We start from the raw sequence: 23,623 nt of genomic DNA, 5'->3' as shown, positions 1-23,623 counted from the left end.
GTATCCAAAGTGCTTAACATCAGAAACCAAGAGTAAAAACACATATCATACAATATACAATAAACAATACATAGAAATAGTTAACATAGAAAACAGTAAAATCAGAAAATGTTACAAAGAAAAAGAAGAATGAAATTGTCACACCACTGCTACGTATTAAAAGCCAGACTAAACAGATATGTTTTGAGTTTGGACCTAAAAAGAGCTACATCTGTACTGTAACTTGTTCCAGAGTCTAGGGGCAGCAACTACAAAAGCCTGACCACCCCATTGTTTATACCTGGACCTGGGTACTTCTAAAACTCGCTGATTTGAAGAACGCAATGACCAGCTGTGCTCCCACAAAGTTAAAATTTCAGACAAATACTCTGGGGCCAGCCCTTTTAAGGCCTTGAAAACCAACAATGAGACCTTAAAATCTATGGTCCACTGTGTCAAACACTGCTGTGGGGTCCAAAAAGACTAAAACAGTTGGATTCCCGGCATTTACAGACAAGGCAATATCATTATGTACTCTTAACAGTGCAGACTCAGTACTGTGAAGTGATCTAAAACCAGATTGCTGAGTGTGTAGGAGTAGCAAGTAAAAACACCTTAAAATTAGCACTGGTGAGTTTCCTTAAAGATGCTGTTTTGTCAATAAAATAACAGAGAAATTTCTCAGATTTACTGATTGACACATCCGTCGGAGCAGAGGTGCATCATTATATATATTCATTATATAAAAAGGATTGCAAACAAGTAAATGCAGCCGTAAATGATTCTTTTAATTGTTAAGTCTTGCCAGTACAACTATTGGTTCATATTTTTTTAGCACAGTCTAATGAATACTGTAGTTGTAGTTACACTGTAGCATAAAGTTCTGTGGAGTTATAAATAAGCCTTCCTTACGGAGACTGTTTCACTTTCTCATCGTCTTTTGGAGCCTTTGGATACTGGGGCATCTTGTTTGTGTTAAGCCGAGAGGCACCGTGTGTAATATAATAAACGGGTTTATTAAATTGCTGTGCCTCACAAGAACCACAAATATCCCTAATATTACAGCGGAGCCAGAGACTGTTGCCTGCAAAATATATAAGGCTATATCAAGCAAGGACCCTCGCACATACACACTGACACAGAAACTGTTGGGATTTAAAATGTTATATGTGCTTAAACATTGTGTGTGATTTGCATTATACATTCAAGCCAAAAGGTAAAAGCATTATTTCAACATAAATGAAGACATGTTGGTCATGCATTAAGTTTGTTGTTATAAGTATATAGTTTGTTGTTTGTTGTTTGTTGAATTTAAGTTGTTTTGAAATACTCTGTTCTAATACATAAGATGTTCTGGTACATTCCGTTATAATCCAGCTCTCCTAAATGTGTCAGAAGCAGAATTGATTGTTAGGGACCATCCTGAATCTGGTTTCCGTCCCACTTTTACGTCCACTGCTCTTTTGCTCTGTAAATCCTAAACTGAGTGTCATAAACTTTCAGTCACATTCCAACTGAAAAGATAACGAAATAAGCACACAAACACATCACATCACTGTGACCTAGAGACCCCACTCTTAGTGGATAAGACTAGGGGTCCAAGAGCCGAAGAGCCAGACAAATTTAGCGGGAGAGCTGTTAGCTTGTCTCTGTATTTGTCTCAAGATATCCTATGTAATAAAAAGGATTCACACATCAACATCTGAGATTTTGACTACTAATTGACTGAACCCTGAGAATTGAGCAGGATTTAGCTCCAACAGAACACAGACACACACCTGTACACACACAACTTCAAATGTTTGTAACACTACACGTGAATATGGTACAAACAAGTCTGAGAGATATCACTGTCAAACTTTTTACTTACATTACAGACTAATGTTTATTGTATTACAAATTTTCTGAAATGGTATGTTTGCATTGTTATGTAAATTAGGCATATCAATTAAATGTGTGCTTGTTTGCATTTATTTCAAAAACATAATCTGAATCCTGGTTTCAAAATTCTTAACATATTAGAGTCAAAAAGTTTTTCCGGAGGGAATCACTTTTTATCACTCCATAAATTCAGAAAATATTGTCAACAACCAGAAAGAAATCTTTTCATCCATGTTTTTAGGAACAAAATGTTATATAAATCCGGCCAAGAATGATATATGAATAATCTTCTTTGTAAAAACCTTCAAATTATAGAAAGGAATAAAACTGGAAAGCTTGGTGTAATTGCCACTGAAGTGGAGATTTCTGGCTCAGAGTATGCGAAAACTCATTTTGAGAAAACGGCCTTTAAAGTTTTTTTTGTTTTTTTTATGGAATTGTACAAACCAATCATTTGACCTCTAATGAAAGCTTTGAATGCTTCCCATCTTCCATATGTAGAAGTTTCACGTCTTTGTTTCAAAAACTAAATTGATTTGCATGCCTTGCAAATCTAATGATGAGTCCCGAAGCCATCCTGTTAGAAGTCGCTTTGAGTCATATTAATGATGCTGCTGTATTGTCACAAATAATTACACTGGGTTTATTGGCAATCTGAAATCTAAGGAAGCAGTTGTGTAGACAACAAAAAGTAATCTATGAGTGAGTACTGGGTACCAGAATAGCATGATATTATATGGATCTCTGATGAAGGTGTCTCCAAATATCCAACAGGTTTAGGTGTTGTATACTCTTGCATCAATTTCCTAGATTTGGCTTGCATGTTATCACTACCTGTAGAACAATCTTTCACTGGGTCCAATTATCCATCCATCCATCCATCTTCATCCGCTTATCCGGTATCGGGTTCCCTAGGGAGGCACCCAGGAGGCATCCTTACCAGATGCCCGAACCACCTCGACTGGCTCCTTTCAATGCGAAGGAGCAGTGGCTCTAACTCTATCTCTAAGGGAGACGCCCAGCCACTTTCCTGAGGAAACCCAATTCGGCCGCTTGTACCCTGGATCTCGTTCTTTCGGTCATTACCCAGGCTTCATGACCATAGCTGAGGGTAGGAACAAACACTGACCAGTAGATAGAGAGCTTTGTCTTCTGGCTCAGCTCTCTTTTCATCACAACGGTGCAATAAACTTAATGTAATACCGCACCCACTGCTCAGATTCTCCGACCTATCTCCTGCTCCATTGTCCCCTCACTCGCGAACAAGACCCCAAGGTATTAAAACTCCTTCACTTGGGGTAAGGACTAATTCCCTACCTGAAGAGGGCACTCCATCAGTTTCCTGCTGAGAACCATGGCCTCATATTTCGAGGTGCAGATCCTCATCCCAGCCGCTTCCCACTCGGCGCAGCCCGGGCGGAGGGCGGAGGGCACGCCAATACCTTGCAACTGCCTCCGGAGTCCTCTGGGATATCATATCCCGGAAAGACTCCTTCTTCAGTCGGACGGCTTCCCTGACCACCGGTGTCCACCAGGATGTTTGTGGGGTTACCGCCCTTTGAGGCACCTAAGACCCTAAGATCACAGCTCCCCACCGCAGGTTCAGCAATAGAAACTTTGAACATTCTCCACTCAGGTTTAATACCTCCAGCCTCCACAGGGATGCACAAAAAGCTTTGCCGGGGGTTTGAGATGAAAGTCCGTCAGACGGTGAACTCCTCCAGAAGTTCCCAATTTACCCTGCAGAGGCTTGTGAGTATCCCCACAGCCGCCTGGGCCTCACACCCTGGGCAACTCCGGAGTAGGACAGAATCCAACCCCTATCCAGGAGTGTGGTTCCAGAACTGAGACTATGCGTAGAGGTAAGCCCAACCAGATCTAACTGGTAGCGCTCCACTTCCCGCACAAGTTCCGGCTTCTTCCACCACAGATAGATGACATTCCACGTCCCCAGAGCCAGCCTCTGCCGCCCGGGTCTGGTCGGTCGAAGCCCATGACCTTCACAGCCACCCATGTGGCAGTGCGCCCATGGGATGGAGAGAAGGATCCAACAAAAGGGAAAGGGTCCAATTAGCAATTCATATTGCCTCCTGCTACAACCAAGACTTTTCTTTGTAGTGGGGTATTTTATACATACCAGTATTGCTACTGTGAGTTGAATAAAGGATGTGCATACTTCCTCTACCACTGAATAAAATGGCACCAAAAAATGACATATGGCTTTTTAATTGGAAGATAATGAATTAATTAACACTAGGCAAATTAATTGATCGTCTCTATTATCTAGTTTTCTCTGACTGTATTACAAAACAAGTGATGATTTCCCAAAAGAGCTTTTCATAAATGTGGGTGAACAAGAATGTGATGGAGCCATATGTATTGTTCTATAGTCAAATGGAGGAGACACATCTGTTTTACACACAGGGAGACAGTTAGCATGTCTCAGTTCCATACTAAATACAACTGCCTATACACTAAAGGATATTTGTCTTAGAATATTGTTTTTTACATTATCAGACAAAAAGATATACATACTTAACTGCTTCATACTAACTAAGGAAATGATGAGTGCAGTTGCATGTCAATCAAACAGCTACTTCAAAAAGCCAGCACAAATCATATATTTCCAAGGATTTGATATTTATGTTCCCAAAAGCTGTTCCCCATTGTCCACAATTTGTTTATCTTTTTTTTCCCAGCACATGAAAAACCCTGGATGCTAGATCCGATCCACAAGATGTGTCGATATCACAGGACGTGCCTCGTGGCTGGCCGTATTTTTGCCTTATTCTGCCTCTAACTGGCTTACCCTTTTTCTTACCCTAACTCTAACCTACCCCCACTCCTTGTGCCTAAACACTAACTATGTCGACACGTCTAGCAAATCTGATCTAGCATTTACCATGTTAAACTCCTCCAATGTCTTTGTGCATTGCATTGTGGGAGAACAGTGTCCATCAACAGCACACTCAAAAAGTAAGAGTTTTTTAGTATGGATCCTGACCAGTTTGAGGAAACTTTTTTATTTCCAGTGTGAACACTCCACCTGATGAGATGTAGTATGTGGTGTGGATTTGGGACACAGCTTGTAACTGTGCTTTGGATTTGGCATCACGGCACCTTGGACCAATATGCACTAACAAGGGATTGAGTGAGATGAAGCATTCATTTTTTTTAAACTGTGGCTTAGCCTTGCACTTGTTTTCTTAGTTATTGAAAGATATTATGCTTTTCCATATTTTCTGTCATATCTATAATGTCACAATGACAGATGTTCTTATTTAAGTTGGCTAAAGCTTCAAATAATGAAGCAAAGGTATTTAAAAGTGTGAGCCAAAACACTCTGGTTTTTCATTTTTCTCAGCCCTATGTGATGTCAATCTAGGCCGGTTTTCTATATGGTACAAGGCTGTAGTATTTACATTACACATACTGCTACATGTAGCTACATGCTAACATTAGGGAAAACTGTAATCATGGTTGCAGATGTTGGTAATTGCTTACCAAATCCAAATTACATTGCTGGCGGAACATGTGTGATTGTTTGGTATTTGGTTTGAAAGCCTTTATTGGTGGTTTTAGACAGTAGAACGTGCTGCTACATTCCATTATAATCCACTGCTTACTACATGTAGCCACATGCTAACGGCAGGGTAAACCTCTAATCTTGGTTGCAGATGTTGTTAATTGTTTACCAAATCCAAATCGCGTTCCTGCTGGAACCTGCCCGGTTGTGTATTATTTGGTTTAAAAGCCTTCATTGGTGATTTTTGCTGCCGAGATTTCAGAAATACGAAAAGGCTGACCAATCGGAGTAGACTGGGCTGTTTCGGGAGGGGGGCTTAAAGAGACAGGCGCTTCAACAGAGCTCCTCAGAGGGTAAATACAGGTGCAGTTGCCATGGCCAGTATGAGAAAAATGAAGCAAAAGCATGTTAAAAATTAACCTGAAAATTAGTATAATAGATCCCCTTTAGAATGTAATAATCAGTTACAATTTTATGTATGCTTTACTGAATATCTACATGTAGTTATCAATTAATAGATAAAGGCCTTACGTAACCAGTTCTCATTTATTAGGTGCATGGTATTAATAAAATACTGTGTAATTAGCATGAGTCACCTTGGCTGTATAGATGAATTAAAGAACATCGTCTTCAGAAAACCAAACTGGAGAGATCTCTAGATGTGCAGTGCATGAACACCACAGGAATCAGAATCAAAGATGTTGCTAAATCTCAAGGATTTCCACTGTGTGTCTATACCAAACCCAACAACTGTGAAATGCTTTGATGTTTGCTCAGGTGGCTGTTGAAACATTGTGCTCCCCTCATACTGGTTTTCTCTGCCAGCGTGTACCTGAAAGGTTGGCTGTTTTTGCATTAAACCAAAAAATCATACAAAATCCAATATTTAAAAAGTACTTTATGCAAGAGAATATTGAGCGAAAAGGGATGCATTTTTGCAAACACTCTCAAATGCTACTAATTTCCTATTTAGTCCCTTGCAAGGATGGCCCCTTGCACAAAAACAAGATAATAACATTTAACAGCTGTGCATGCCCACACTGGTAAGAACCATGAATAAAAAGGAATGCATTCTTCTCTGTCAGAGTAAGGAAATCTGAATTGTCAGTCCTCTTTCAGTGCTGGCACACTGTAGTATCTTGTATCTATTAAAAATGCTCCTACATGAGGAACCTCTCACACCTGTCAGCTCCAGAGATCACCCACACAATCTCTGCTTTTGTCTGTCTGACCTAAGTAACAGCTTACACACACAAGCACACACACACACACACACAAACACACACACACACACACACACACACAGCTTCCCCGTCTCTAATGCCACCCAGACCCATGCACATCCATCATAATTATGCACAGCAGGAATTCAAATCGCTCTTTGTACTTCAGAGCAGAGGCACATTGCACTCATTTTCCTCCACATAATACAGCACAAACAAAACAAGGAACATAAAAAAAAAAATCTATTTTAGTTATATTTGTTTACTGACTATAACATTGGAAATGCTTCAGTTAATTCGGCAGAAATCTTGGAAAAAAAAAATCTATTTGGACTTCCTGTGGTTGCTTTATCCATCTTGTAAGCATCACATGAAGCAGTTGCAGCACAGACAATTTGGAATACCTGGAGGCTATACTGACTTGCTATGCAAAGCCATATCCTCCGTCATAACTTGTGTGGGATATGTCACTTTTTCTGTGACATTTTTCACTCATCTGAAGAACGGCTTCTAGCTGTGCTTTCCTACCAGCATCATATCCCCTTTCTCAATTGCATCTGAGACTGAGTTGACCTATGAGCAGTACACATCAATCTCTACCGGTGCAACACAGGCATGTGCGGCCTCTCCCAGGGTGTAAGTTATGTAGGGGTAACAGGAGTGACAGATAAAGAACAGAGTTACATGACGGAGAAATGGTGGCTCAGTATTGCTGTGCAGAAAACTAGCCTGCGCTTTCTACACTCACCCCAGCACCGTCTGTTTTTGTTGAACAATTTAATTCCTTTTAAAGTGCCCATATTATTTTTTGGGGTGTTACTTTGTGTCTCTTACGCTTCCACACGCATACAAACTTGAGTGAGATACAGATTTCTGAATGTCCTCTGCCTTCAGTCTCCAGGTGAGCTGTTCAAATTCTGCATGGCTTTCTACGTCACTAGCCAAGACAAAGTGGCTAACCGTAACACATGCTAGTGCTAGCATGCTAGCTCGTTCTCAATGGCAAAACACTGCTACAAAACACACTAGTTCACCATGATCTACAAAAGAACTACTTACATGTCTCTGTTCTGCAGGTATTCCACAAGTGCAACCTTGTTTAGAAGAAGTCTTCCAGCTAATCCTGCCTTACTGACCAAAGTTGGAGAGAGAGTTATCTGGCTGATGTGATCTTACCTAGCTACAGCGCATGTGTGAGTCCCAACAAAGATATTATAGAAGTGAGATGTCTCACTCTGTAGCTAAAACAAGTGAGATGTCTCATTCTGTAGCTAAAACAGAGACCTAAACACACAGGAAAATTAAACCATGTAAACCTATTCTGGTACAAAATACAATTATGAAACCTGAAAATGAGCGTAATATGGACGCTTTAAAAAACAATTACTTAATTATAGCTTCTTCAACACATGATTTGATTGACAGACTTCACAAACCCTCTCCAGTTTTTTAAGGACCCGTTGGGTGTGCAGGTGGTTGTGCGTGTGTCCTCTGTATATTTCATGTGATGTACATGGCCGTGACTATACTGCATTGTTTAGTGCAGGGGATAAAAGGATCAGACTAAATGTAGCTCTGTAAAATTAAATCATCTTGAACTGTGCAGTTTTCAAGTCTTAGGGTGACAAACTTGGTCATGGGGCATCACACAAAACACCCAGTCATGAAAAAAAATGGGATTTTGTTTCTTAAAAATGGGATTGTTCTCAATCTAATTTACTGCAAATCTGTTCTGATGTTTCTTTCAGCGAGACCCTAAATGTTAAACGAGTTGCAAGATTCAATAATCAAGAATGTGATGGTAGGTACTTTGCTTCTCTGTCACAGTAAGTCTATGTATAAGAAAGGAAAATGCACACTTGATGTCACCGTAGGGACCGGGAAGGAAGGGGTAAGGAAGGAAAGATGAGAATCGTAAACGTGTATCACAAATCATAAAGTTTTAACTCCTTGAAAGTGGAAGGTTGGATGAAACTCGTGGGAGATTAAGTGAGATTAAAAATGCCTAATACTTGGCAGCTCATCATTGGGCAGCTTTCCATGAAATGGTGACACCAGAGGTGACTTTGACACAAAGAGTAGAGCTGTGGATGACACTCTGTCATGTGGGAGCAGGGATTTTTTTTTTGTCAATTTCAGTGCAACACCGTCTGATAAACTGCAAAAGAATTGGGCTCTTTTTAGATTTAAACATGCATTCTAAAATGAATGTTGACGTAGTATAGTATTGTATATATAGTATGGTATTCGGTTAATTAAAAATGCTGTGTCCACAACACAGATCTAACAGATACTGTGTGGCCAGTACATCATATTGACCATAGGCTCCTATTATTACTGTAATCACTGAAGTTTCACACTTTAAATTGTATTTATGAAAACCACAATCTTGTGAACCAAGTCATTCTTTATTCTGGGTTCTTTTATATATATCCCTTGCAACCTATAATACCAGCTTGTGTTGCTGATCACAGTGGGCTGCACAGTACTTACACACACTGTAAGTGTTGGCTCCTAAAGTTAAAGTTTCATTGACCTGGGCCAAGCCAGTCCATGTTCAATTTCCCCCCACAGTAATGTTCTCCTGAATTAAATGAGTTTGTGAAATTGAGAGTATAGGAAACCATTTTGGAGAGATAAAATTATTTTTGGTACAGTGAGAGCAAAGCATATATCCTCTTCTAAGTGATTTCAGGGCCACGGAAAATCAATAGCTCTCTAGTTGCATTTCTGCCAAGTTGATGGAGGTGGTTGAGTACAGGTGCAGAGATAGATCAAGTTGGAAATCAATCAAATTCAAAACATTCCATTTGAAAGGCGAGGAATGTAGGGCACTAAAGTGAGCAGGAGTCAATTTTGGAACGCTAAAGGTTCAGTCATGTTGGAAAAGCATAGAGCATCTTGCCTAGGAGGATAGGGAGGTTAGTTTAACATTGTAACTGGTTCAATTACTTAAAAGGTTAACCTGTTGTTTTCTAAAAACTCCACAAAATGATCTGTTTTTCTAATCTTCTGTAGAGAATTAAAGTATTTTTAAGACAATAATAGACCTATATTTACATATCTGGTGGTGCGGTAGCTATTGCAGTGCTTGAGTATGTAATTTACCATTCCCAGCACTTAAACTGTCTCAAGTGGAAATGGAAGAGTGTTTCCTTTCTTTTTTTTTTATTTCAACCTCGAGTGACAAGACAAATTTATTTTCTCTCCAGTTTATTTCCCTTTGTTTTGATGTACGTATTTCAGGCAAGAATAATGTCTTACACTGTGCCTATAACTTTATCACTGGATGTGACCTTTTGTTGGGTTGAGAAAAAGACCAACACTTACCTGTAAAATGTCACAATGCTATCCTGGATGTCTTTGTAATTGTATTTTGGGCGGGTGAAAAAACAAACAAATAGAAAAATAATAGTGTGGGGAGCACAAAGGTGTTAACTTGCAGAGAGACAGGAAGTCATCTCCTGTGTGTTCATCTGCAAACATTGAGAGTTTTGATGAATGAAATGAAACATGTAATTCAAATTTGAACAATTTAGATTTTGTTAACACAGATTCAGTGGAAATTATATTCCTATAGTCAGAGTTGACGGCCCTGTGCAGGTTCTGTATTTGTGTCTCCTTCATGTAATCCTGTGAGAAAACATACATTTTGTAAATTGAGTTAACTGCATGTCTCTTTGTTTTACAGAACACTAAAAACCAGCAACAAAAGACTTAAGTTCTTGGTTGGGTTTTGAAAAAAACAGAGCAGTTTCATGACTGGATTCACACAGAGTTCTTCTGAAATAAAGCATGGGATGCGATTTAAAATTGTATATAATACATTTGATATTTTTGGCCAATTTAGGCCTTTAATTGACAGGACAGCTAAAGACAGGAATGGGGAAAGAGAGGGGGGATGACAACCAGGTGAGCTGCCAGGGCATGCCATATAGTCCATTTTTAAACAGGCATGTAAAGCCCTGTGCTAAGTGTGGCATAAAAAAAACACCAAACCACGATAATTAGGACCAAAATTATGAGATTGAACAAACATTTGACAGCAGTAATGAACTATTGTCTAATTGTTGGTGTGGATATAGCAACTGAAACGAATCCAGACCATGGATATGTGACAGACATGGAAATACAACCCAGAGTCATTTTAATCACATCTTTAAACACAAATATTATTGCACTATCACGCACTTGAAGTTAGCATATCCACTGTTGTTTGTCATTGTTGAGGTTCAAAGGCACAGAATATGAGATGAACACTATGAAAAGGAAAGATTCAAAATGACGCCAAAATATCTTACAATAACTTATTAGGTACCACATGTACAGGAAATGTCAAATATGAAAATTGCATTGTGAGAAAAGGCACACAATTCTTTTTTTAATCTACCAGTTTTCCAAACCAGTGAAGCTAAGCAGTACAAACAGAAAGGAAATATGCACCTATAAGTTCTGTCATAAAATGTGCATAACTGTTTTCTTAAACTTTAGAAAATACTGTCAGAAACGTGTTTTGTGACTGGGCTCCGAGCTCTGTGCCAGATGTCAGGCTCCCCCACTTAGCTCCCGAGGTCAGAGAAATTGAGCAGGTATGTACGTGACAAGTAGGAATGGCTGTTTGTGCGATGAGCCATAATTGCGCCGATAGGAACCATTACCTGTCCTTCCCAGGTGAGATTATCAAGTCAATGGTCTTGAACTAATGACCAGAACATTTAGCCCAGACCTCTACGAGCTGCTCAGCGTCTGAGTGGCAGCGAGGAAATCTGTCTGAGATGAAGCACAAATCAGCCTTTTCTACAGCCACCGCTAGGACAGCTATGGACAAATGAATGGCATTTATAACAGCAGGAAGTGAAGAGTCATTCCCTTGTCAGAAGAATAATAATCCACAGCTCAACTTTAAATCTTTTGATCAAATATTGCTGTCGAAAGAATCTCTCTTAGTCTTCATAGTGCTAATTTATATTCACTGAAATGCTTCTGCTTCCTAAAAGATGAGCGCAAAGGAAATCATTCAAAAAATGTTTCCTCAAACCAGCACTTATCAATATTTTTATACAAACAATTGATAAAAATAACTATGTATATGTGAAATGGGTCACTTGTAGTGGCAAGCCCACATATAATCATCACCTGACTTTGCAGTTCCCCTCAGCCAATCTGATCTCACAGAAATACGTGAAATGACCACGACCACTCAACACCACTTTATGTACCGGCACAACCCGTTCTCACTCCCACCTCGTTAAACACTGACGCTTGGTCAATGGCTCTCAGCATCACTTTCACCCAAGGGACCAGGGTTGGTGTCCCTTTCCTGTCCCGCGTGTCACTGAAACGTACATTTTGTAACCCCACCCATGATCTTTTCCTAACCCTAACTGTCCCATTCCTGTGACGGATGTCAGTTAAACGCATGTTGCAACTCAGAGCATCGAAAAGTGACGCAAATAGTCCCGACCATTTTTTCTCAAAAACTCAATATCTCTGAGGGTTTTAAAATAACTTTGTGTCATTCCCCCTCAGTCTCTCTGACTGGATGGGTAAACAATGAAGCAAAAGTTCTATTACTGAGGAAATAATGCCTTTCATTCTTTGAACTCTACTAAAAATAGGTTTCAAGATTAGTAGTGCTGTTTACACAAAATTCTTAACCTACTTAGTGTACATTAATAAATAATAACTTCTGACAATTGTTGCCCTTTTTTAAATGGCAGGAGTGAAAATGAGTCATCCTCAAAATTTTGTGGTTTTAGAACAATGAAGACAGTTGTAGAACAATTACATATGAAACAGTATGTCAGCTCTACGGGACGTTTTTTTTAACCTAGGCAACTATCATCTTTTTCCCACATTATGTACAGATTTTTAGGCATTCTATTGTCAAATGGCTTGATAAATAGTGCATAGAGCTTCTGTAAATGGAGCATGGCTCGAGATCCCCCTAAATTTGGGTTGAGCCCCAAATGTTCACAACTTCTAGCTTCACCCTTGACTGAAATAAAACCATGTGGTTAGTTCTAGGAACAGTAAGTACATACATGTGTTACATAGACTATTTGATGTTGAAGTTAAAACTATAATATGCAAGATTATCCTAAAAAACAATGTATAGACTGATAGACTGAATCACAGTGAGGTCGCGCTAACTAAATCACTTCAGGGCAGTGCTTGAAGTGGGAAAAAAAAGTAGCTGGTACTCTCCTGAATTGGCAAATCTTTATGACATATGAGATTTTTACAGTGAAAAACAAAACTTTGAGATGTTGCTGGTATAACAACAATTTATTGTTATTTAATTTTTATTGAAATATTATTTGCAAGTGACGGAATGCTGCTACATGTTTTGCAGCCCAGTTTGTTTTCTTTAAAAACAAGACAGCTGTTTTTGGATCAAGAATACACAAGTTGGTCCCTTGACCAACAGTCAGGCAATCCACATGTTTCATCAGTGTCAGTGACTAAGGTAACGTTAAGGTTGGTAGCTGCAGACTCCTCATTAACTCTAGCTGTTCCGCTTACATCAACGTTAACGTTAACTTGAAGTTCATGACTCAAACCTGATGTTTCTGGTTGGACTTGGACCTCTGTTGAAGTGTCTGGCTCTGGCACATGTGTTCTTTTAGTGCCTTTCTGAAGCCAGGCTGACACAAAGACTTACAAACTCAACACATTTCTTTTTAGTTTCTATGTTTTCAGCGGTGAAAACCTGTTACGGTCAGGCTCCAGGCATCAGACAGCTTTTTAGAACTAGCATGCGTGGAGAAGTGAACTTATGATAGGGTGGGCCAACTGCTTACTATTTCATGATTCGTCAAGATCTGAGGTAAGTCACGCAGTACTCTCTGCATAGTGAGGTTTGTGTAACGTTAGGGTCATTACCAATCTCTCTGCCAATGACGCTTTCTCTGTCAGTGGAGTACCGGCTACATACAAGAAGTAGCGGTATGCAAGAAAAAGTGCTGCTAATGAACTGTTGGTCAAAATACTATTATACAGAGATAATATTGGAAATCATGTGTTTCCCTTTTAGAAAATATTCAGGAAATGTCTTTAAGACACCCTGCATACAAATTTCCTTAAATGCCATCATACACTTGAGTAACAAGTTTTAAAGACTTGTCTTAACAAAGCCGGCTGCCTGGTTTCATGTTGGACAGTACAACTACAGTAGATTAAAGGAATGATAAGAATGATGCAAAAGAGCAGCTTTTGTATCCGGTAAAGCTTTAATAGCACCACATCTGCTCACTTCAAAAACGAGCTAACCATAATCTCACACCTGCTGTTAGCTTTCGCTCAACTGCACCAGGAGATAAATCTCAAGGACTGGCACACAAATGCACACGTGCAGACATAAATTCACACCCAGACTGTCAGTGTGGATCCAAACGTCTGAGGCCAAACATCTGGAACTAATGCTCAAGAAGATCCTCTCCGACTTTATTAAATTACTCTCCTCCTGAAAAGAAGTGTATTTGGTCAACACTTTAGAGACTCAACATCATGCATCGCCCCAAAGCAGCGGTACATAAAGTGTGGCTGGTTCTGTTTTTGAGGACTGAAATGAATATTGCTGTTTCCAAGGCAATCTTGTTTGCACTGTCTAATCCAACTCAGATTTGCAGTCTTGAAGACTGGTCTCAGAGGCAGTTTGAGGATTACCCAGTTTGAGTTTTATAGACACCACTTGCTGGTTGCTGTTTTGAAAAAACAATCTGTATGAAAAGACAAAAAAATAACTGTGGTCAGTGACATTTTTTTACTAATATGTGTGTGGTTTACACACAGGGCTGGCATGATGAAAGAATGAGGAAGAGTACAGCAACTGAGAACTCAATCCAGTACAAGCAGCATGTGCCATGCAATTGTAGTCAACACTTGGGGTGCCCATAGTCTCACATGGCTTCTGATGGCTGTCAGTGTTTGATATTTACTAGTGTATCTACATCCCTTCCTCTTGTCTGTGCGGGTATAAGACATTTTTGTGCTGCAACTGGAATTTCACTTTTCATAGCCAGCTTTGCCAACATGTCTTTCTGTCCAGCTTCTTGTTGTTCGTTCCACCACCCAGTAAGTCTTGAAGACAACAGTCTGTATCACGTCCGAGGCTTAGCTTGACACAAAATGAAATAAAGAAATTGGTCCTGTAGGAACATTGCAACTTTAGGTTAAGTCATTATAGGTAAAAATGCAGCAGATAAATTACTTCCACCTCATCCACTTACACAGCATTCATCAGAGAGCAGAATACATAAAAGCTAATTGAGCATTTTTGCCATTTGGGCTGTATTAATTGAAAAGCCATCACTGCCAGCCATGCACCAAATGACCACATTAACTGTCAACATTATGTTTGACATCCTGCTTGATGAAGTAGTGCTCAGGGAGCTCTCAGTGGGCTCTTAGAAACATCATGCGAGAGAGAAAGAGAGAGGAGCCATGCTGAGCTTTGTGTGTAGGTGTCCAGGCCTAAAGTCAAAGAACAAATTGCCGTCTCTTTGCATCACTGGTGCTAATCACTGATGGATGGATTTGCCATGTCATCCAGGATTTGTGTCTGCCGAGATGAAACAGTACAAACTTTTCATAGTGTGTTGTAAGTTCAGATGGAAATGAAACAGAGAATGAGCCCCGCAGTCTATTTAGAGACAAGCTCTCACAAGCTGTTTCCCTCATTTGCACCTCATTTCTGTTCGAAGCGCATCTATCATGTCCTATCTTCTGCCTGTGAGACATTTTCACCCTTGTTGCTCTTTGGGTCTCACCCCATTTGAGTATCTGAGCCTGTGTTCAGAGTAGGTAGCCTGGGGAATAAAATGCAGATTGCTGTCTTTTTTGGTTCTCGCTGCAGTACACCCACTCATGCGCAGCCCTGTGCAGTGTGTTGCTTGTAAAATGACAAAAGTGCTTAATTTTAACATAAAGGTATATGGCAGATCCTTCTAGATTCTTTGACTTGTGTATTTGCTCAAGGATTATGTGGCACTGTGCTCTGCAGAGTGTGCTGCAGACAAAAATACCTGAAGCATTACATTTCAAATTGCGTGGCTTATTTTTATAATGCTTAAAAACATATCGAGATGAATAAGCACACAAACCCATTTTACTGACAGAGAGAAGCAAAAACTGCTTTCTGAATGAAATGCAAATTCTAACCCATCAGTCATTTAATAGTTACATAATGGGATGTGATGATAACTTTGTAATAACAAAAACATGTGTTTGAGTAAATTAACCAAAATAGAAAGAAGTACAACAGAGTAAAGGGTTCAACCCTGTATTGACACACCTTCCCTTAGTTATATAAAAAAACTCAAAAGCATCTAAAACTTTTAAGTGCATTTGAACATCATATTTTTAAAATAGATAATGAGTTAGTCTTTTATTAATACGGCAGCACGTAGTGCCCTGTGTGACTGGGTCCCTGGTGTGAAAAAAGTTATCCTTAATCCCACCTAGAACATTCCTGTAGTTGCCAAATGTCTCCAAGGAAATTTCGATGAGAATATGCCTTGGAGACATGAGCCTCTGATAAGTCTTTCTTCACTGAACCTTATTTCCACGTTGGCGTCCCTGGCAACGGTGAATAGTAACTGGAAGAGATAGACAGTGCTAATATGGGGATTAAAGGTGCCGGCTGCATAGTGGTGGTGCATTTTTGGCATTTCTGTGGGTGGGAGGCCAGGACGTCGCACATAGAAACCAGTTAAGATCAGGAAGAATTCATTATCATTATTTAGCAGTGGTAAGTAAGGGCCGAAGAAAAAAATCATGGCCAATCTCTCATCTCTTTTAAAAGTCAAACTCTCTTTGACACACTAACAGTTTGGTAACAAGGGTGGGGAGTGCAGAGGAATGTCTCCCAAGAGGAATCTTGAGTGAAGTTATAATGACTCTATTTAAATTGTGAGTGTTTATGGACCTATCAAAAGTCCAGCATTCATCCTGTTTTAATTTGCAGTTATTCATTACACTATAGTACAAAACATTTAAAGGATGTGATAAGTATTTTGCATGTTGTCTTTATTATGTTATACATACTTGTTATATTAATGGGGTTGCATAATGACCAACGATTGAAGTATAAAATGAACTGGAAACAACGTTTGAGTCAGGAGCCAGTTTATTCCTATGAAAGGTCCTCAGTGGCACATGAAGCTCCATCATGGAGCCTAAACCGCGTATAAAATGACACTGATGTTAGGCACTGCTTCTGCACTGTGAGGCCCATAGAGCAGGTGCACCAGAGACTTCTGCTGGCCCAACAAACTATTCCAATTTATTGCTCCACTAACTTGAATGGGGATTAAATGATATACCTTATTTATTCAGGCAAGGTTCTTTGAGAGGCAGCCTCTTATTTGCAAGATCGCCCTGATAACATTCATACAGTTACATACATCCACAACTGGAAGCTGCCCAGTACAACCACATCCTGATATGCCGGCCACTGAACAGCTCCACAGGAGTGGATTGGGTTAAGGGCACCTCAGTGTTGGTCATGGAAAGTGTGGTAATGCTGCTGTTTCACTTTCCTTACATAGACAGTCTGGCTAGTAAACCAACAACCTCCCAGTCACAAGCTTGTTCCAAAAAACAAGTCATTTTGTGGGGGTTGTCACACTTGAAAAACATGTATCTACTGATTTACAGATGGCTCTTTCTCCATGTAAGTAAGTCTATGGAAAAAAGTATTTTTGAGCCAGAGGGCATCACCTGACGGGCAAGGAAGTTGTCATTCCACTGTTTGCCACTATGTCCAATGCATTTCTTGGGGTCCTGTAACCAACCTACAGAAAATTATCACACTGCAGTTTCTGTCAGCTCTACTGAGCATTTTAGCGTTCTTGAGCCCATTGTTTTGTTTTTTTTGACCTGTGACTCATCAGTGTCACTTCCAGACACAGCAGGCATAGTAACTAGTTGGTGAATATAGCGGCGCATCTAGCCTCGTCTCAAACAATGCCTCAATTTGAAATGACCACATCTTTTTTTGAGTGGAAAATCCCAATCAACAACTAATGGTTAGGTACTTCACTAATCAGGATTATCCTTGACATTAAAGGTAAATATTATACTTGTGTTAATGATGTAATGTATAGTTTAATGTCAGATAAAGATGTAAAATAAAAAATATGAAGATGCCATTATGGGCTAATAGACCTGTTCAGACCTTCAGAAAAATGTGAAGTCCACACACAATTTCCAAAACACTCAGGTTGTAATCCTATTATATCAGGCATTCTGCTCAGAAAAATGAAATCATCTGTTGAAACTGGAGTGAGGCCAAGTTTACATGAATGAATTAACAGATTCACTTCCACCCCCTTCAGTGATTGCACCTGGATTCCCTAAACAGAAAACAGCATAATTTCACTGATAAAGGCCTGTAAATAAATTGCACTTAAATCAAATGTGTCTTAGTGTTTTGGACCTTTGTAAAATGTGTAATGCATTGGTGATGTTGTGCATACTTTGTATTCCTTCAAAGTACAGTATATACAGGGAAAGTTAACAACTGACTTAACAGTCTCAGTTTGCTGCAAAATAACTTTCACAGTATATAGTAGTAGTGGTAGATAGTAGTAGTAGTATTAGTAGACAGACTAACAGATTGTTTAAATCAGTGACTTCCAACCAGGCGTATACGTGCCTTAGGGGAAACCTCTACAGTTGCCGCAGGGTATGAGGAAGGCAAGACAAGGCAGCTTTATTTACACTTTACATTTCAGGAACAAGGCAATTGAAAGTGCTTTGCATAAAACATTAAGAAAGATTAGGAAGGACAGACCGCTCAATTTATTTTGAAAACAGAAAGATTTTCTCAAAACACTGCCAATATAAACTTGTGTCAGCTGTAACACCTCACTATGTTGTGATTGAGCATACCTCATAACTAGGCAGGGAAGTATATTGGCTGAAGCTAAAAGTAATGAATAAACTGTTCAAATTGCCTAAAAGTAATTAATAAACATTTTAAATAGCTAAAGGTAAAACAGTTAAAAAAGGTAGCTGAGTAATGATTAATCCAACCTGATCTCACTGATTTACGTGAAATGAAAACAGCCCCTTAACTCAAACTCTGTGGCAGTTACCGTTGTTGTTCTGAATGCTACATCATCTTCTCATTCACTTTACGTTGGCATTGTTTTCAATTGGTGCCATACGGAATCTTTGCACATTCCGTGCCACCACCACGTAACAGTAACAGTTTGTGATCATTTCACGGGATTTTTTGAGACCAGGCTGATTGAACAGTTGAAATTGTTAGCTAAATGTAATGGATAAATGGTTATACAGAAGTTGGCTTAGTACACTAATAGAGAAATGGCTATAGTAAGCTAAGTGATGGGCTATTAGCTTAGTAGCTAATGGATAAACAGTTGAAATGGATCGCTAAAAGTGATGGAGAAATGGTTGCCTTAGCTTAATAATGTGTAACTGGTTTAAATAGATATTAGAAATGTAAAAAATATATAAAAAGTAAATGGTCAAAAGTAATAAATAAATGGTTATAATAGTTAGCAAAAAGTAACTGATTGGAGAACCTAACAAATAAATTGTTGAAATAGATTCTACAAAGTAGTTTAACGTAACAAAAAAGATTACTGTAACAACCAGTGTTGTAGTTTAGTCAGTAACTGTCAATTTGGTTTCCCCAATGTTTAAGTCAGAATCCAAGACTGAGTCACCAAAGAAGAGTTCAAGTTGAGAGTGAGTTGAGTAACCATTACATGAGTTTGAGTTTGAGTCGAGTCACAAGTCCAGAGAATAGCAACTTGAGTCTGAGTCCAGGACTCAAGTACTCCATCACTGGCCCCTGCATGAAACCGTTGCAGACTAAATACATAACAATATCTTAGTTACACATTTTTATGAGCTATTGCATATAAAAATACTCAGAAACTTAATCCAACTCTCAAGTCCTATTTTATGAATGCTCCAGTTAGATTTAATAAATCCCAAGTTAGCGTCCAAGTCCAAGTCATCACTGCGCAAGTCCAAGTCAGGAGTCCAGAGAATAGCGACTCAAGTCCAAGTTCAGGACTCCACAGGTACTCCATCCCTGGTAGCAACAACAATCAGTACTGTGAACGTCTAGTTTTAAATGAATTCAAATTAACACAATGGCTGGATTCAATAATGAAGTCCTTGAATTCATCTGACAGGGCTGTGGCGATAGCCTCCATTAGACAAAAAAGACCCATGTTGATAGCATGGTATTAATGCAGGCACACACTCATTACACACACGTTGTGGAGTGTAAAAGCGGGAGTGCATAACAATGTCTGAAAGAGTTAATAAGCTTTAGCTTCAAGGTAGCCGCCTGTTTCAACAGGCAAGTGTGGATAGATGGGGCTGTTTGATCGCTCATTATCCAGGTGCGCTGCTCCAAGGTTGTCGTGTTATTGCATCTTGACTAATTATGTAAGGTCAATACCAAAGTCTTTTCACATCTAAATTCATTATTCTCGGCGAGGACCCTTCCCAACTGCTACATTCATTAATGCTGCACTATGAAAATCCTGTGACTTTAATACAACCACGATCCCATCCCTGTACTCCGTCTGATCTTTCAAGTTATGAATGTCCCTTAATGGCCAGGTATGTGTCTGGCTTTGGAAGAAAAAATAACTTTAAACTGTTTGTGTTGGTAGGACTGAATGTTGCTCAAACCCAGACTGAAGCCATAATATGTTTAACTGTCCGTGGCCGTGTGTGCATGTCTGTGTGAACGCGTGGGTAAGTTGGTGTGCATTGTTAGCTTTTCTCCTAAAACCATCACTTTCATCTCCCCAAATAGGCCAAGATAGATTACTGGAATTTCTAAAAAATCAAAAATCCCTAAAATGGAAGAATACTGTGGCAAACATGTTATTATCTTGGCCCTGAAGAAATTATATAATGAATAAAAAAAAGGAATTGAAATGAGCACTTCACTGACACTGTCAGAATTCCCATTAGTGACCAAGAAAATGAAAGATCTTCCATCAAAGGCTGAGATGACAGCACTGTATTACTCACTTCCACTAGCTGAAATTTCCTTTTTTTCTTCACAAACCTCTGATTACTGCTTATCTGTAGTTCTACACAGTAATACTTGAATTTTTCCTTCTATTTCATCTTATTGTTTAAAGCACCCGCGGAAAACAATTTTTAACGATGAAGAAGAAAAACACACATGCCTTTATAGTCACTTATCCCACTAAGGGATAGCTTTCCTGATTTCAAAAGTGGATTTCATCACCAGGGTAAACACTGTTGTCACTGAAGCACTTGCTTTCTTTTTCTTTGACCTGCCATACACAAACTATATCAAATGTGAAGGAATGATCCCAAGTGTATTACATTTTAATGGTGTTATTACAGCATACGAGGACAATTAGTTCATCAGCAGAAAGAGGAGATAATTTCCAATGGCCTAGCTCCATTTAATGGCAGTCCCAGGGATGCTGGCACAGCAGAATTAAACCCTGTAGAAGAGTGCAACCGTGGATGGCATTTACAACCATAGACAGCTACTTAGAAGTTGTGATTGTGTAGGCAATTTACCTGAAGAGCCACTGTACTTAGTAAAAGAAAATTGAGAATGTTTAAACAAAAGAGCGTGATTGGCTTCTTTAATCATAGAAAATATGTTTCCATGCAAAATCCCTCTTGAATTGAATTTATATATAGCAACGTAGTTTACAGCAGGGATTTCTGCGGACAGGCTGTAATGTTCTATCGTTAAAAAGGTAAGTTGGGCAAAATCAGATGATGTATAGCTTCAGCAACCCCCATTCCACGACATCTATTATTCTTTGACAGTTTCACGGTTGTCGGGCCACCCATAATGATATCCGATGGGTCAACTTGAAATTGGACAGGTGAGACGGTATGTCATCCTGACATAAGGACAATGGGAGCAGCATGAGGGTTGATAGCAAGAAATATTGATTTAGGGGTATTTTTCCGCCAACATTTTTAGCTGGCGTGAAGATCATCCTCACATTTTCCACTGAATGGACATTTTAGAGATGATAGATTTTAGCAAAACAAGCTTTAAAGGATTATTTTGTCGGTTTTCTTTTGTCTCCCATGCTACTATTGAAAAATGTTTTTTTGTGTGTGCTGAAATGTTGGTACAGTTAGTAGAAGAACCTTGATGTTTAAATATGAAACCGTGCAAAAGTTATACATGTATAACATGTTATACATGTCAGCTATCAGTTCAAAATAATGACTGAGTTAACCTCTAGCTGTGACAAGCTTCACAAAGCCTCAGACACTTTGAAAAGCAGATGCACACACTCCTGAGAGAGTTACGTCAATGCCTGAGTTGCCATGGCTGCATGGCGAAATCTCTGATGTTTATCCCCCCCCCCAATGCTTTCAAAACGAGAAGACAGGAGATACTAATCAAATCAAACACCAAAGTTCTTTTATTACCATGAAGAATCATGTAGCCTTTGCTGTCGCCGACTTGTTCTTGTCACTCTTTAAAAATGATAAATGATTTTGCAAAGTGTTAAGTAAATTACCTGGAGTGTTGCGAGACAAGGAGAGAGCCGATCTGTGGGTGAGAGCTGATAAAAGTGTCCTTGAGCTATTTCATGCAAGAAAAATTCACAGTGGATTAAAACAAACGACTGTAAATAGCTCTGTTCGGTGGAGGTAAAAACGTGTCCCGTGATTTGTCTGCGGTATCTCTTATTGCTCAGTTCCAGTCACTAACCCTCACCCACCAATTAACTAAATCAAACTACAGTAACTGCAAGCAGAGCCGGAAAAGCCTTTTTTCTGTTTCATACACAGCAGGTCGTGAACATGCCAACATGTCAAATTTGTCTCTCTGCCGTGTTGTAAATTACAGGGGAGCAAACAAATTAACGATTATGGAGAACATGTTTTCCAAAAGATTGTCCACATAGTCGTTTAAGGCCCTGTCAATCAGCTTCCTACTATGAGTAATGTGAGCCTACATGTTTTCAACCAAACAGTGTACGTTATTTGACTAGAGAGATTTCTGTATTCCTTTGTTTCTCTGTGCTCTTGTCACAGGTTTGAAGTAGGCGGGGCTCACTTGGAAAAGGGTGATGTCCTGTACTTCTGTGCATCAGCTGTCAATCAAACCAGATCAAACCACTCTCACAGTCCGGATGAAGAGTTCTTGGGGTAAAGTCTAAACAAATTGAGAAATAGGTTTTAGGGGCTTTGAGATTTTAGCTGTTCTTTCATGGAAACTCCTCTGGAAAACAGCAACTGTTTAAATCCCTTTCATATAATAATTTAAATGCATTTTCAAACACTTAACATTTAAAAAGCTAATACTCAGACCCTCTCTGTGGTGATGAAACTTGTACGAAATATTGTAAAAGGATGTGTGTATTTTCTTGTTGGATTTGAAGCAGTAACATAATGTGCCACACCTAATTGACCAATTTTCTCTGCTTGAAACCAAATAACTATACAACTGGGGTGATAGTTGAAAACTATTCTAACTATATTTCAGTCAGGTCTTTTGGTTTATTGTTCTGTCACGACCAGCAGCAACAGTTTCGTAATATTGTTGTGGTATAAAAAACACCCACTCATACACATACGCATAGATACACAAAGAAGCACACATAAACAGGCTCAACAAACCAAACACATTTCCCAGAGAAGAAAATCCACAAGCACACAAAGACAGCTGACATGTTGTCTCTGTGGAAGCCTGATATGCTGAAATTGGTCCAAATACACTGTCACAAACTTCATTCTACACTAATGTTTCAGCACTGTGGGCAGTACTTCAGCACCATGGACAGAGGAAGACAAGGTATATTTAAATGTCCCATGGCCTGACAATTTTACTTATGAGGTTTTTTCACATTAATGTGAGTTGCCCCAGCCTGCTTATGGTCCTCCAGTGGCTAGAAATGGCTATAGGTGTAAACCGAGCCCTGGGCATCCTGCTCTGTCTTTGAGAAAACAAAAGCTTAGATGGGCCAATCTGGAATCTTGCTCCTTATGAGGTCATAAG

At 39.3% G+C, this 23,623-nt stretch overlaps 1 long non-coding RNA gene across 1 annotated transcript in view; it reads right to left on the bottom strand.

Moving 5' to 3' along the window:
• Positions 1-461: 461 nt before the first annotated feature.
• LOC116690285 (uncharacterized) overlaps positions 462-23,623 on the bottom strand; it is a 24,154-nt gene continuing 992 nt past the window's right edge. Inside the window, exons 2-4 of the long non-coding RNA XR_004332222.1 lie at positions 13,167-13,172; positions 1,877-1,883; positions 462-562 (exon numbers count right to left, since the gene is read on the bottom strand). This is a non-coding gene — a long non-coding RNA (uncharacterized LOC116690285). The remainder of the gene's footprint in view (positions 563-1,876; positions 1,884-13,166; positions 13,173-23,623) is intronic.

This window comes from Etheostoma spectabile, chromosome 5 (assembly GCF_008692095.1).
Source record: "Etheostoma spectabile isolate EspeVRDwgs_2016 chromosome 5, UIUC_Espe_1.0, whole genome shotgun sequence".
In the NCBI taxonomy this organism is placed as follows: Eukaryota; Metazoa; Chordata; class Actinopteri; order Perciformes; family Percidae; genus Etheostoma; species Etheostoma spectabile.
The sequence above is the reverse complement of the archived record's forward strand: the minus strand, read 5'-3'. Positions and strand labels throughout refer to the sequence as shown.